Here is a 12,923-nt window from a genome sequence, read left to right on the forward strand (position 1 = left end):
AAAAATATCTTACCCGCTCCCTCAAGCATATCAACCACCTACCCGCAAAAGGTTCCAACCAAGGCCATAGTACAAGATGAAGAGGCAAAAGCAAAAGGAAAAGACTTTCACTCCCATTGGAGAATCATATGCTAATTTGTTCCAAAGGTTGAGGCAATTAGACATGCTAAAGCCGATTCAGATAAAAACGCCGAACCCTCTTCCAAAGAATTTTGATTATTCTCAAAGGTGCACATAATGCTCTGATGCCCTAGGTCACAACACAAAAAAGTGTTGGCATCTGAAAAGAGCAATTCCGAAGCTTATTGATGTAGGTGACATTGTTGTGCAAAATCCAGATGCAGTAGACACTAGCCAAAGTCCATTGCCTGTTCATAATGAGACACATATGGTGGGTATGATTTATTTTGAAAAGGAATGCCGGAGGTCCACATGCTGCAAAGCTTTCAGCGCTATCGGAGGTTGATCTTAAGAACGAGCCGACAAAAGGGACCCAAACGCAATTTGCTAAAGCCAATATGATGGAGGTTTGTGAAGGTCTTAGTAATGTTGATGCAGAACTCAGTGGCTAAGATGTCGTACTTGGTAATTGGAAAACACTCCATCTCTTGGCTAGCCGGGGAGGAGTCTTGGTGGTTTATTTTGTTGTCATTTCTGTTGTCCGATTATTTTCAGGGTTGTAATCCGGATACTGTCTTGTGACTCAAACTCTTCTATCCTTTTATTTTACTTATTTTGTTTAGTCATAGTAGCTCGTTTAGTGTTGTCTAGTTTTGTTCCATGATTGTAATCCCAGCTTATTTTAATTGTTTTGTTGTCCAAACCCTTTCAACATCTGTCTAATGCAATTTCCTGTTTTCTGTTATTTATAGTCAATGTTTGTTTAGTTCTCTTTTCCTTTTATAGTTCTTTTCCTGTTGACTCTAGTGACATGACATGCACGCATAATTCTAGGTCTGATCTTAAAAGTTAGCCTAATCATGAAGTAATGAAACAATTTTGAAGATGATAGGGACATTTGAGGGAAGTAAGTAAAGAGATTCTCAGATCGCTTAAAGCTTGAATTGCGTGAAACTGGGGCAGATAATTTGGTAAGTTAATGGGGTAACAAGAATTCGTTAAAGGAGAGTGCATCCCGGACAATTTTAAGCAAGCAACTTTGAGTTCAAGTGCATCTCAAGTTACAAGATAAAGTCAAGAAAGTTTTCTTCGAATTGATGGAGGATATCCATTGTGAATGGGGAATCACCCAACGAGGGTTCTGTACTTGACAAGGTGCCATAGAAAAGTGGAAGGCATACCAATGATATCAATGCCGAAGACGCAAAAGAAATATTGTGCATGATCTTCAATTTTTATCCTCAGGTTGCATGTGTTGTACTTGGAATTTTCAGGGATTGGGAGACCCTCTTTCATCTAATCCAAATACTTTATACCATTCTGTACCCCTTTTGAGCATGTGCTAATTTTCTTGACGGCCCTCTTTTGGAATCAAGTTAGAGTTTAAAAAAAAAGGAGGAGAGTTCATGTCCCCATAGGTTTGTTTTAGAAAGTTTATTCCAAAGGGAAAATTCAAGTTTCGAGGAAAAGCAGTTCAAGTGTTGAGAAATTAGGCGCCCACATGGAAAATAAAGGGAAACAATATAAGTTTCAGAGGAAAGGAAGATAGTTCAAATATTGGTAATCAGGCGCCCAACTGGAGAACAAAGGGAAAGCAACAATGTTCAAAGGGAGACAACAATCAGGAGCCCAGGAGCCCACCTGGAGAACAAAGGGAAACAGTTCGAGTCTCAAGGAAAAATAGTGCAAATGTTGGTAATCAGGCACCCACCTGGAGAACAAAGGGAAACCAATAATGTTCAAAGGAAGGCAACAATCAGGAGCCCACCTGGAGAACAAAAGGAAACAGTTCAAGTCTCAAGGAAAAACAGTGCAAACGTTTGTAATCAAGCACCCACCTGGAGAACAAAGGGAAAGCAACAATGTTCAAAGGAGGACAACAATCAGGAGCCCACCTAGAGAACAAAAGGAAACAGTTCAAATCTTAAGGAAAAGTAGTGCAATTGTTGGTAATCAGACACCCACCTGGAGAACAAAGGGAAAACAACAATGTTTAAAGGAAAACAACAATCAGGAGCCCATCTGGAGAACAAAGGGAAAACAAGTCAAGTCTCAAGGAAAAGCAGTGCAAGTGTTGGAAATCAGGCACCGAACTGGAGAACAAAGGGAAGTAGCAATGTTCAAAGGAAGACAGTTCAAGTTCAGCAATCAGGCGTCCACCTAGAAAACAAAGGGAAAACAATTCATGTTTCAGAGGTGACAAAGACAACTCAAATGTTGATAATCAGGCGCCCACCTGGAGAACAAAGGAAAAACAGCAATGTTCAAAGGAAGACAGTTCAAGTTCAGCAATCAGGCGTCCACCTGAAAAACAAAGGGAAAAAAATTCAAGTTTCAGAGGTGAGAAAGACAACTCAAATGTTGGTAATCAGGCGCCCACCTAGAGAACAAAGGAAAAACAGCAATGTTCAAAGGAAGACGGTTCAAGTTCAGCAATCAGGCACCCACCTGGATAAAAAGGGAAAACAGTTGAAGTTTCGAGGAAAAACAGTGCAAGTATTGGCAATCAAGCGCCCACCTGGAGAACAAGGAGAAGACAGTCCAAGTTTCGAAGGAAGACTGCTTGAGTATTGGCAATTAGGCGCCTACCGAGAGAATAAGGGAATTCACTTCAGAATGTAATTCAAGTTAGCAACAAAAGAAGCTCGCGGCAAGTATGCGAGTCAACAGTCCGAGGTGATCAACAGAAGTTAGTCACAATCTAGAATAAAAAAAAAGGCAAGAAGTGAATCCAAATGCAGAAGTTGACGAAAGATGTGAGCTACTCAAGACATGACTGAAGTCACAAGCATGGTATGTACGATTTTGATCCGAAAAGCTGAAGAAGAATGAACTAGCACTTGTAACTAGCAAGCATCAAGGTTCAAATCTAAAGTCTGCATGAAGAACCATTCAAGACTCAAGATCAAGCTTCAGAAGACTTATATATAGGAATCTTGTAACTCGTAGTTGACATGCTTAGCTGGTCTTTTTTATTTTTGATTTTGGATGTAATAACAGGACCACAGATCGGAACCTTGGCCTAATTCCTTTATAGCCAAGGATATGTAGGCAGCTCAGATATCAGGGGTCGGTCACATTCCCATTTCCCTTAGTTTTGGTCTCCCTAAATAAGGGTCAGGTCAAAAACCCGTCTAGTCGTTCTTTGTCTGAAAATACTTCGTATTTCCAGTCAAAGAGGGGCAGCTGTAGCCATGTGATTTTTGACCCTCCCCAAGATTTTTTATATTTTAGCACGTAAATATTTAATTTAGACTTAATATCGCTATCTCAACTAATTTTGACTCTTTTACTTTATTTTATTACAAGGAAATGAAAATTACAAAAAAATAGTTCATTAATGTTTTGTAGTCATTTTTAATCTTGAAAAATATCTAGCCCATTTTTAATCTTAATAAATAAGATCGTATTTTAGTCTCGTTCGCGGAAAAAGAATAAAATTCGGGCTCAAACAACCCATTTTTAGGCCTAATTTTCGAACCTAGCCCATAATTCCCAAGCCCATACCCTTTAACCTAAAAAACCCCAAAAAAACCTAGATCCCTACCCTCTATAAAAGCCAGCCGAAAAATCTAAAGACTATTAGTGAAAATACACACAAAAAGCCAAAAGACTCTAGGACCTAAAAGCTAGAGACAATCCGCCGTTTTTTGGACCCAGACCCCCACCCCAACCCCTGAAGATCATCGTCTTCATACCACCCCAAACGACCCTATCGATTCACCTTATTCTTCAAGAAGCAGCCATGAAAGGAACCTAATAGAGAGAAGACACCAGCGACCTTTCCTCTCTCATCTCTCCCTTTATCCACTGCTAAACTCTCACCTCCCATCACCGGTTCCTTTTTCTCTCCATCGATCTCTATAGATCAGAGACCTCAAAGCGTTGAAACTCTTGGAAAAAAAGGTCAAAGCAGTCCGTCCCTTCAAAAATCATGTGGCCACATGGCGGAATTCGTTCAAGATCCAACATGTAAAAGTATGAACAAACTCAGAACATCATAACCAATGGCGATTCAAGCAGTCTCACCGAAATATGACCCAACTGATCTTTCTTCCTCAAATAAATTTTCAAACATCCAAAAAAATGTCTGATCTGAGGTTGGTTTAAGTTCATCACTGTTCGTCGAGGTTCGAAGGTTCCTGTGCGACCCTTGCTGTTGTTTTCCCACTCGGATTTCTGATTCGAAGTTTTGTAGCGGCCTTTTCATTTTTACTGCTATTAAAAGAAGATTTGCTCTTCCTCAGGTATTGAATCATGACTACAAGTCTTTGGATCTGTCCGTGTATTGAGCTCATTTATTTTTTTGTAATAAAGTATGGATTGGTGCATTAACATGTGCTTGATTTTCTCCATGACTATGTTTGTTTGGCTTGAATCGCGATCAATAGATTATGTTCCTAAAGTAATGAATTAACTGGGTGTTTAGATTATAGTGGTACAACTGCTCTAGTTATTCGATTTGCTGTTGTTAACCGTGTATATATTTGAGAGTTAAATTGGAAATGGTCTACCGCTGAAACCTTGCTCATCCTTATTTGTTGTAAATGTTGAAGCCAAAAGATGAATGAAGAGGTTAGATTCGTTAAAATTTGGTAGTTTTAACAAAAAAGATTTTGCTTGCAAGTTTCAAGAATTCTTGTTCACAATACCCCATGTTGCTTTGCCGATTCCCTGCCAGTTTTTTGGGACACTTGTTGTTTCACCTCTTATTTTATTTCTTGAATCTTAGTTATCTTGGATCTGAATAAGATTTCTATTAAGAAATGTTGAGGTTAGGTTTGTAGATTTAGATCTTTATGTGATTTCACTCATCAGACTTAGCCCTAGTGCAGGATTCTTGATTCTTCTGATTTGGGGTTTCTCTATTTTGCTTCAAGAGTTAATTTTGCTGTGGATTGAATTTGGTTAATCACATATTCCCAAAAATAAATAGGAGAAAGTTGTGTCCTTGTAAGCATTTTAGCAATTAAGTTGAGGAAGGAATTGTGAGTAGGTCACGTTTCTTCAAAAATGGGGAAATCATTACTTTATCAGATATTGGAAAAGCCCAACGAGTTGTCTTACTGTACACCGAGAAAGGGCTTTAGGCGCGTTTAAAATATAATTGTGATTGTGTACACGTTCGCGTGACATAATTACAATTCTAAAAATCAATTCGAAGCATGCGTTTGCGCAACTTCGATCAAACCTTTCTTAATAATAAATTTGTTGTTAATATAGTCCTCTTTAATTAATTTTGGTTCATATAAGTCCGAGGTGTGTCATTCATAATTTAATCACTCATGGCCCTCGTATTAATCTTATAACCTAGATATAAAAATGACAAATGCTCGTATTTGCTTTAGGCCCATTTAATATATCATTGTGATTGTGGACACGTTCGCATGACATGATTACGATTTTAAAAACAAAACCGGAGTATGCGTTCGCGCAAATTTGGCCAAACTTTGTTAATAACAATAAAGCGTTATTAATTGTGGACACGTTCGCGTGAGATGATTTTTGATGCACTAAATAAATGGGTACACGTGCGCGTGACCCGTTACAAGATAATTTCTTAATTAAAAGAGGCAAATGCACATAGGTTCTAAAATCAGTAATCAAATTATTTATTTAAGCCAAGTATGATCAAAGTGACCGTGCTAGAACCACGAAACTCGAGAATGCCTAACATCTTCTCCTGGATTAACAGAATTCCTTACCCGAATTTCTGTGTTCGCAAAAATTAATACAGAGTCAAAACTTCCTCGATTCAGGATTTTAAACCGATGACTTGGGACACCATAAATTATCTTAAGTGGCGACTCTGATCTTAAACAATAATCATGTTTCGATTGTCACTTAAATTGAAAAAAACTCCCCTTATACCCTTCCAGGGTAGAGAAAAAGGAGCTGTCACATCTTCTTTTTCCTACCACCAGAAGGAGTATAAGGGAGTTTTTCCAATTTAATTGACAATCGAAACGGGATTATTTATTTAAAATTCAGAGTCACCACTTGGGATAGTTTATGGTTTCCCAAGTCACCGGATTAAAATCCCGAATCGAGGAAATTTGACTCTATTTATACGAATACAAAAATCCGGGTAAGAAATTCTATTAACCTGGGAGAATGTGTTAGGCATTCCCGAGTTCCGTGGTTCTAGAACGATCGCATTGATCATACTTGGCTTATTAAAATTGCTCAATTACTCATTTTAGAACCTATGTGCATCCCCCCTAACCACTTTTAATCTTGATTTATTCATACTTAAGGAATTATCTTAAAACGAGTCACGCGTACGTGTACTCATTTCGTTTGGAGCGTCAAGAATCATATCACGCGAATGTGTACACAATTAATAATGATTTGTTATTATTAAGAAAGTTTAGTCGAAGTTGCACGAACTATTTTGTTGTTATTTTTTTAAAATTATAATTATGTCACGCGAACGTGTCCACAATCACAATTATTTATTAAAATCGTGCCTAATGCAAACTACCGTGATTCCATGTTAAGACTCGATATTTCAAAGAACCAATTCTGGAACACATAGGCCATACAACAAAATTAAGTAAGATAAACCAATTAAGATTCCAACCACCACTTAAAATGTTAGCGTACAACCCAATTAGAAAATAATTCATTTACCAATTAATCCCTATGCTTAGCATTAACAAATCATTCCAAAATACATATACTCATTCCTCTCCTTTATATATCCAAAGGCAGAACCGTCCAAGGCAGCACGAGAACTAGTAGGAGTATTGGGTAATCTATCCGATTCTTGACCTGGGTTACATACGTAAAACCCTTTTCCTTTGAAACCAAGAAAGCAAATTAACATCTGATTAATTTTAAAAAAAACATTTACACACAAGTTGCATATATTCACACATCAATTATCCATACCCTTTGGTATATCCATACTGTTTCAAGGCTCCATGACGACTCTTTAGATCAAGCAAACAGGAAATTAACAAGCTTAACCAAAACTAATGAGACATAACAAATAACAGCAGGAATCATTTCAGTCATATGTTCGAAATAAACTCAAAATAAGAAATAAAATCACATATCTCAACAAAGAAGTAGTGTGAGAAATAAACCTTCACAAGACTGTTTCGAAGCTTGGCTAACAGACAAGGGCTTGAACAGAAGAGGCGACGACACTAGAACCTCGCCGGCGATGGAGGTGTGACAGAAAACGAGAGAGAAGGCTGTGTTCTGGTTGTTATGGTGGTCGTGAGTGAGTTGAAGAAGCAGCAATGGCTGCTTGTTGGTTGTCGCTGGTCACTGCTCGGGAAGAAGAAGGTCGATGATTGTTGAAGGATGGATTTCCGGCGGGCTAGGTGGCTGTCGCTACTGGTTTTCAGTAAGTTCTGGTGGGGTGCGACGATGGCTGACTTCTCTTTGGTTCGTGTTTAACAGTTGTCATCCCTTTTCTAGTGAGCTCGAAGGTTGAAGAACGGAGGGTCTGTTGGTGCGTCTCCTAGGTTAAGAAGATAAGAAACTAAGGGTGTGGAGAAGATGGAGTTCGGGGGGGGGGGGGTCGTTATGTGTATTGCGACGGATCTGTTCTTTTGGCATCTAGGTCTTAGGAAATTAGCTCCTCATTTTTGTATTCTTTTTAGCTGATGAGGGGTTCTTCTTGTTGAAGAAGAAAGGTCCTCAGGTCTTTCTTGTAAAGAAAATGGCGGATGGAATTTTTTAGGGATCTAGGGTCTTTTTTCAGCTCCTCCCCTTATGTGTATATGTCTAAGGATCAACTAAAGGGAATGGGTATTGGGCTAAGGGTTAATTTTGGGGCAATGAGGGGTTTGGGCTCAAGGGCTAGTCCGAAATTGGGCCATCATCTTGCCCAAAATTTAGCTAAAATTGTCTTGAATTAACTAACAATTGGGCTTCTTAGAAAATCTAGGTCTCATTAACTAAGGGCTTCTTAGGTTTTTGTAGACGTGATTTTTGATCTCCCCAAGATTTTTCATCTTTTAGCACATAAATATTTAATTTAGGCCTAATATCGCAATCTCAACTAATTTTGACTCTTTTACTTTATTTTATTGCAAGAAAATGAAAATTACAAAAAAATAGTTTCATTAATGTTTTGCAGTCATATTTAATCTTGAAAAATACCAAAGTAGGACTAATTTTGTTTTAAAAGTAGGAATAATCTTTTAAAACAAAAATAGTTTTGTTTTAGCGGTCAGTCTTATTTTAATAATTATTTTAATTAAGTAGGACTAATTAATAAATGAGATCGTATTTTAGTCTCGTTCACGGGGAAAGAATAAATTTGGGCTCAAACGACCCATTTTAGGCCTAATTTTCTGACCTAGCCCTTAATTTCTAGACCCATACCCCTTAACCTAAAAAACCCTACAGACACCTAGATCCCTACCCTCTATAAAAGCCAGCCAAAAAACCTAAAGACTATTAGTGAAAATACACACAAAAGCTAAAAGATTCTAGGACCAAAAAGTTAGAGACAATCTGCTGTTTTTGGACCCAGACCCCCACCCCTGAAGAACATCATCTTCATACCACCCCAAACGACCCCATCGATTCACCTTCTTCTTCAAGAAGCAGCCATGAATGGAACTTAATAGAGAGAAAACACCAATGACCTTTCCTCTCTCTTCTCTCTCTTTATCCACGGCTCAACTCTCATCTCCCATCACCGGTTCCTTTTTCTCTCCATTGATCTCTATAGATCAGAGACCTCAAAGCCTTGAAACTCTTGGAAAAAAGGTCAGAGTAGTCCGTCCCTTCAAAAATCATGTGGTCACATGGCGGAATTCGTTCAAGATCCAGCGTGTAAAAGTATGAACAAACTCAAAACATCATAACCAATGGCGATTCAAGCAGTCTCACCGAGATATGACCCAACTGTTCTTTCTTCCTCAAATAAATCTTTCAAACATCCGAAAAAATGTCTAAGCTAAGGTTGGTTTAAGTTCATCACTGTTCGTCGAGGTTCGAAGGTTCCTGTGCGACCCTTGCTGTTGTTTTCCCACTCGGATTTCTGATTCGAAGTTTTGTAGCGGCCTTTTCATTTTTATTGCTATTAAAAGAAGATTTGCTATTCCTCAGGTATTGAATCATGACTGCAAGTCTTTGGATCTGTCCGTGTGTTGAGCTCATTTATTTTTTGTAATAAAGTATGGATTGATGCATTAACATGTGCTTGATTTTCTCCATGACTATGTTTGTTTGGCTTGAATCCTGATCAATAGATTCTGTTCCTAAAGTAATGAATTAAGTGGGTGTTTAGCTTACAGTGGTACAACTGCTCTAGTTATTCGATTTGCTGTTGTTAACCGTGTATATATTTGAGAGTTGAATCGGAAATGGCCTACCGCTGAAACCTTGCTCATCCTTCTTTGATGTAAATGTTGAAGCCAAAAGATGAATGAAGAGGTTAGATACGTTAGAATTTGGTAGTTTTAACAAAAAATATTTTGCTTGCAAGTTTCAAGAATTCTTGTTCACAATACTCCGTGTTGCTTTGCCGATTCTCTGCCAGTTTTTTTGGATACTTATTGTTTCACCTCTTATTTTATTTCTTGAATCTTAGTTATCTTGGATCTGAATAAGATTGCTATTAAGAAATGTTGAGGTTAGGTTTGTAGATTTAGATCTTTATGTGATTTCACTCATCAGATTTAGCCCTAGTGCAGGATTCCTGATTCTTCTGATTTGGGATTTCTCTATTCTGCTTCAAGATTTAATTTTGCTGTGGATTGAATTTGGTTAATCACATATTCCCAAAAATAAATAGGACAAAGTTGTGTCCTTGTAAGCATTTTAACAATTAAGTTGAGGAAGGAATTGTGAGTAGGTCACGTTTCTTCAAAAATGGGGAAACCATTACTTTATCAGATATTGGAAAAGCCAGCAACGAGTTGTGTTACTGTACACCGAGAAAGTGCTTTAGGCACGTTTAAAATACAATTTTGATTGTTTACACATTCGCGTGACATAATTACAATTCTAAAAACCAATTCGAAGTATGCGTTCGCGCAACTTCGTTCAAACCTTTCTTAATAATAAATTTGTTGTTAATATAGTCCTCTTTAATTAATTTTGGTTATATAAGTCCGAGGTGTGCCATCCATAATTTAATCTCTCATGACCCTTGTATTAATCTTATAGCCTAGATATAAAAATGACAAATGCTCGTAGTTGCTTTAGGCCCGTTTAATACATTATTGTGATTGTGGACACGTTCGCATGACATGATTACGATTTTAAAAACAAAACCGGAGTATGCATTTGCGCAACTTTGGCCAAACTTTCTTAATAACAATAAAGCGTTATTAATTGTAGACACGTTCATGTGACATGATTTTTGACGCACTAAACAAATGGGTACACGTGCGCGTCACCCGTTTCAAGATAATTTCTTAATTAAAAGAGGCAAATGCACATAGGTTCTAAAAGCAGTAATTAAACAATTTGTTTAAGCCAAGTATGATCAAAGCGACCGTGCTAGAACCACGGAACTCGAGAATGCCTAACACCTTCTCCCAGGTTAACAGAATTCCTTACCTGGATTTCGGTGTTCGCAGACATTAATACAGAGTCAAAACTTCCTCGATTCGGGATTTCAAACCGGTGACTTGGGATACCATAAATTATCTCAAGTGGCAACTCTGATCTTAAATAGTAATCCCGTTTCGATTATCACTTAAATTGGAAAAAAACTCCCCTTATACCCTTTCGAGGGAGAGAAAAAGGAGGTGTAACAGCTCTGGCGACTCTGCTGGGGAACATGAACCCAGAATCTCTGGTTCAGGGTTCAAGAATTCGAGCTTGTTTTAACGATTTTTACTTGGCTTCATTTATTGTTAATATTATTGTATTCTGTGAACCTTTTGTTCTAAATGCTATCTGTTTACCGCTTTAAATATTGTCTGAATTGTATACAACTGTCTTCTTATGATACCCCTCTGTGTCTTCTGAAAATGGTGCACACGTTCGCGTGACCCGCTTTTTCTGTAGAAATTATACCAAATAGAACGAGGCTGGGCCAGCAACAAGGCCGAGTAAACTTTAGTTCTCCCGGTACGTTGCCCCCTCTTCGGCCCCAGTTGTCCGTTCGGGTAACCCAAGTCTAGAATACAACCCCAAGATTTAAACCTAGAAAAACACAGCCTCATGCCGGATCCCTAGTAGGAACGTTTGCTTGCATCACGTGTATTTGACTTTGGGGACTCAACACAGGGGTTAGGTCCGTCCAGGACAAGTGTACCCAAAATAACAGACCATCTTGATGCATCTTATGTGCTACATATTGCATTTTTTCAAGGGTAAAAGGGTCATTTGGCGGACCAATGATAATTGAGGGAGAATAAAAAAAAAAGAAAAAAAATAGAAAAAAGAGAGGGTGAAGTGTGAGGATAAAGCGAGTAGGGTCTAATTATGTTTTCTGTCATATTTTTGTTAAGAAAAAAAAGAGCTCGAAAATTCAATAAAAAAAAAGGTTTTGCACTTTTTCATCATTTTCCGAAATCAGAAAATCAAAAAAAGGGAAAGAGAAAAATCCAAAATGAGTTTGCATGTTTCATCATTTTTTTCAAAAAAAAAAGGATTCATCATTTTTTACAAAAAAAATATATTTTTCCTAAATTAGTTGTTTTTTTTATTCTTGCCCGTATCCAATCTACCGGAACTACGCATACCTGATTCTCGTCTTTCGGGGCATGATACGTAGGCAACCCACATAGGGTCCGGTCTTCCTAGTAAATCTTAGGTTCTTGGCTTTGCGGGGTCTTAGCCAAATTTTTTATTTTTAGCCACTTTTAGTCACATAGGTTAATTTTAGAAAAGTAGTCATAATCATGTCTTGCATTTGTCTAACATGAAGGGTTATTGTCTCACATAGCGTTTTAGGTCTTTGACATTATTTAGTCTTAATTTTCTCATACATGTGTGGATTTACTTATCGGAGTTTGAGCATGACAGAGCCCCAGGACCATCTAGTCAGGATCGCTCATTCAGGAGTGGATTAAAAGGAGATTTTCTTTTCTTTTTTATGCTTTGAGTCTGTTGTTCTTTTTTATGTCGTCTTTAAACTTCTAGCTTGGTACAGTAATGTCGAGTCTCTTGTTATTGTTCTTTTTTTTTTGTATTTGAAAATGTATTATAAATCAAAAATCCAAAAAAAGAGATTTTGCGTTTTTATATTTCAGTTAGAAGTTTTCTTTAGAATACTAATTCTAGGAATTAAAAAAATTTTAAAAAAAAATTCAGTTGAGGTGGTTTTACTTTAGGAAGTTAATATTTAGAGCTCAAAATAGAAAAACTAAATTTTTATATTTCCTTTAGTATATTAAGACTAAAATTCAAAAAAAAAAAAAGAATTTTCTTCTAGTACCTCTTTAAAGGTTTTCTTTTAAGATATTAATTCCAAAAATCCAAAAAGATTTTCTTTTGAGATTCTTCTTTGGGAAATTGATGAAAAATGACTAATTATTTTTTCCTTTAACTAGAACTCTAGAACATTGTACATAGAAGAAAAAGAAAATAATACATTTTATCTTCTGTTTATCTTTAACGTTTCTTCCTTAGGTAATCAAAATTGAAATCCAAAAATATTTTTTTTTATTCATTTCTCGTTTCGAAATCTTTCTTCAGGCATATCAAATGAAAATTCAAAATATTTTTCTTTGGTTTATTCTTTTGACTTCCTTCCTAAAAAAAGGATCAAAAAATATTTTTTTCTACTAGGGTTTATTCTCCTTAATAATTTAACATAGAGTATTTGTATCAAAAAGAAAAAAAGGGAAAAAAATATATGCTCATTAAGCTTGAGTTTA

At 37.0% G+C, this 12,923-nt stretch overlaps 1 long non-coding RNA gene across 1 annotated transcript; it reads right to left on the reverse strand.

Moving 5' to 3' along the window:
- Positions 1 to 6,662: 6,662 nt before the first annotated feature.
- LOC142170681 (uncharacterized) lies at positions 6,663 to 12,181 on the reverse strand. Its single transcript, XR_012700031.1, has 2 exons — positions 7,212 to 12,181; positions 6,663 to 6,921 (listed from the first exon to the last, which is right to left on the reverse strand). It is a non-coding gene; the product is annotated as an uncharacterized LOC142170681 (long non-coding RNA).
- Between the last annotated feature and the right edge of the window lie 742 nt (positions 12,182 to 12,923).

The sequence above is a fragment of the Nicotiana tabacum genome, chromosome 16 (assembly GCF_000715075.1).
Source record: "Nicotiana tabacum cultivar K326 chromosome 16, ASM71507v2, whole genome shotgun sequence".
NCBI lineage: Eukaryota > Viridiplantae > Streptophyta > Magnoliopsida > Solanales > Solanaceae > Nicotiana > Nicotiana tabacum.